The sequence below is a fragment of the Nannospalax galili genome, unplaced genomic scaffold (genome assembly GCF_000622305.1).
Source record: "Nannospalax galili isolate Female #2095 unplaced genomic scaffold, S.galili_v1.0 scaffold140, whole genome shotgun sequence".
Classification (NCBI taxonomy): Eukaryota; Metazoa; Chordata; class Mammalia; order Rodentia; family Spalacidae; genus Nannospalax; species Nannospalax galili.
This window is the reverse complement of record NW_008352267.1, coordinates 5,944,422-5,948,058: the sequence shown is the minus strand read 5'-3', so window position 1 is coordinate 5,948,058 and position 3,637 is coordinate 5,944,422.

Genomic DNA, 3,637 nt, shown 5'->3' with positions numbered 1-3,637 from the left:
TTTATGCATTTATACTGAGGGACCTGTGGGTAAAAACACCTGAATAAATAGGCCTTGGTACATATGGTGGGATGCATAATATTTGGTGGAGGGATGCGGAAAGCATGGATGGGGGAGATGATCTAAATTTGATTAAAAACTGTTGTATGAAATTATAAGAAGCTCAATAAAATACTGAAAAAGAAACATACATGAAATCACTGAGGTGGTGAGAAGACATAAAATATTGTTAGTTTAGTGTAAGAATAATAAAATAAAAAGACCTTTTGAAAAACATATTCATGAGAAGGTTGGTTGTGATATCATTAGATATTAGTCAAAGGCTACTTTCCACCAGTCAGGTTTAAAGGAAACGTATCTTTCTGGGAAACTATCAAAATTAAAACTCAGCTTAAAATGAAAATTCTTGCAGACAAAAATGAAAAACAAAAGCAAATATAAGTTGAAGGCCAGAGTGTTTGAAAATTTATCCTCTGGTTGTACCTTATCTTAAAGATGCACATCTTAGAAGTAGCCTTCTAATATTCACATTTCCTGAAGCTTCAGCAATAACTGATTTTTCCTTTGGAAAAAAATATATTTATAATACTAAAGGGTAGAAGAGACATTGAACACAAATGAAAATTTTCAGGAAATAATCTCTTTAAAATACAGTACAAATCAGTACAAATACAATACAAATTAGTTTGGGTAAACAAAATTCCCACAAAGATGTCCATTCATAGAAAAACAAAGCCCTGTGTTGAAGGATTCAATGAAATACTGTAATTTAGTTGACTGTGTTGAACATTAGGTAGCCTCAGTGGGTAGAAATGCAAGGTTTCTGGTAGGCATACTTTCTGCTAAGTGGAGGATCCTAGTTTTAAAGGTTTTAAAGAGCCCAGGTATTTTATTATTTTCAATGTTCATTATGATTGAATTTTTCTGCACATCATGCAAAACACTTCGTGATAATTTTGAATTCAATTCTATAGTTGTTGAAAGGCAACATTGAAGTACAGATGCAGACTTGGAAAATATCTACTGAGTCAATTTCTTGCATGTGAAAGCTAAAGACATAATGATTTAATCTACGCCCCTGAAATATGAGGATATTGTTCTGCACATCAATATGGTAGCCATAGATGGTAATTGATGAAGCTAAAGGTTTGTAAATTTTATTGTGTTAATGAAGCTTATACATTGCAATGAGTGAGTTTATGACTGTAAATAGAGACATGAGTGTTGTCTTTGGCAGTACAAAAGTAAAGCAAGCATATATTTATACGTGTGTGTATGTGTGTATCACACTATAATTGTATAACATATCTAAACTGTGAGAACATGATATGTTTCATATTCTCAACTCTCCCAAAGTGATTTCTCCAAAATATGTTACATTGAATGTTAATAATTTGTAAAAGTCTTCTGTCATATCTCTTTGGGAAATACAATACGAAGGACAAGAAACCTAGGGACTTCTTGAATTTATTTTTCTGATTTTGTCATTATACTTTATCATTAGCATATTATCATAAATGATGATTTATCATTATCACTTAACATAATCCTCATCACTTAATTATATGTTTCTTTTCCTATGCATTGTGTATATATTAAAAACCTGAAATTCCTTACTTGAAGCATGCATTTGAATAAATTTTTTTCCAATCTATTTCTTATTTTCTCTTCTATATGATTCAGGGTATTGAATCTTATTTTGAGTTCCTTGATCCATTTGGAGTCAAGTTTGATGCACGGTGAGAGACAGGGGAATAATTTCATTCTTATCCAATTTGACCAGCACCATATCTTGAATATGCTTTTCTCCAGCGTGTATTTTTTGCCCCTTTGACAACAATCAGGTGCCTGTAAATGTGTAGATTTAAACTGTGTCCTCATGTTTAATGTGCCTCACAACCTTTCTTATGTAACAAGTGAGTTTTCAAACTACCATGTAGTACTGCTTAGTTTACATTTTATAACCCAGATAAATTGATACAAATGAAAGTTTCTATGTATTTTACAGTTATTTATTCTAATTTTATTCAGAAAAAGGAAGAATTGATTGTGGTCATTATTTTAATTTCTAGATATAAGCTGAAGTGTTAATATGTTTTCTTGTTAAAACAGTGACTAGAAATAAAAATAATAATTAATTTTGAGGTAATTTATCAGATAAGTTTGGGTAAATAAACTTAATTATTTTCTTATATGAAAGAAGAGAATCACTTTCATTCATTGTTATATTTGAAATAATTCACAATCAAATAAAGCTACTATTTTAGGCTAAGTTCCACACTAAGAAAAGCCCAAAGTCACTCAGGATATTTTATTGTAAATATAGCATGTCTTTGTTTTATTATTATTTTTTAATCAGTTTTTACCTTGTGGTTCCACAGCAATGCAGTTCCCATTTTGCGATTGTTTGATCATGGAATGGATCATAAAATGATATTTTTCATGGAAATTTACTTATATAATTCTATTCCTGCCTATCTGGAACTTTATTGTAAGATTGTTTTATCACTTGATTAATGTTCTGTCAAGATGGAAGTCACATTGTTTGTGATTTCTGTGCTTGATAACATGAATCATATTCATAACAAATGCAGACCTTCTGAACAATATCTACTTGGTATGCTCTGTAACTTAAGGGATACTAGCATATTCAACTGTGACATAAATCTTATTTCTGTTTAGTTCCAAACTACCTTGAACTAAACCTCTGATGATAATAATGGGGGATGGAGGGTTATAAATAGTTAGATCTGCCTGTGTAGTGATTTAGATGTCTTTGTTTCAAGAACAGTACTTATTTGATATGTATAAACACTGTCTTTGGGCCTCTCAATTTATAATATTTCGCTGAGACTTTTTAAAGCTAATATAAAGCACTCTGTTTTAATTTTGATCCAAAGGTTATATTTCCTTTGACCTTCTCTGTATATAAAAAGAAGGGAGTAGTTGCCAACTTGAGTGAGTTATACATTATTTGAAAAATCTTTGAGGACACAGCAGGTAAAACCTGTCAAACTTCTACCTTTAGGAATACAAAATAATTTTGTTACTCAATTTAATTCTGTTGTTTTATGTTTTATTTTATTTTCTAGAAAACTTATTGTTCTTTCTTATAAGATTAAAATTTACACACATTTAAAAATATTTTATTTATTGTTATTTTATTTTATGTGCGTGTGTATATTGCCTGCATGTATGTAAGTGCACCCATGCTGTGCAATGTCTGTAGAGATCAGAAGAGGGTGTTGGATTCCCCTGGAACTCGAATCAAATTACAGATGGTTGTTAGCTGCTGTGTAGGTGCTGGGAATTGAACCCAGGTCTTCTGCAAGAGCAGGCAGTGCTCTTAACAATTGAGCCATCTCTCCAGCCCCAGAATGTGTAGATTTTAAAATGTCTTGTTAAAATTCTGATTTGAACTAGGATGCTAAAATGATGAGAAAAGTTTAACTATTTGGGTGCAGTTTCTATAATTTCTGACAACTTTAGGATAAATATTAACCAAAGCCTAAAATGTTTTGGGTCTCAAAAACAACCTCACTTTCTTCACTCTATAAGACCTCTTTTTCTACACTTCATTTGCATATAATACACATGGTGTTCTTTACCTGTAAATTTGTTTTTGTTTTTTGAGATA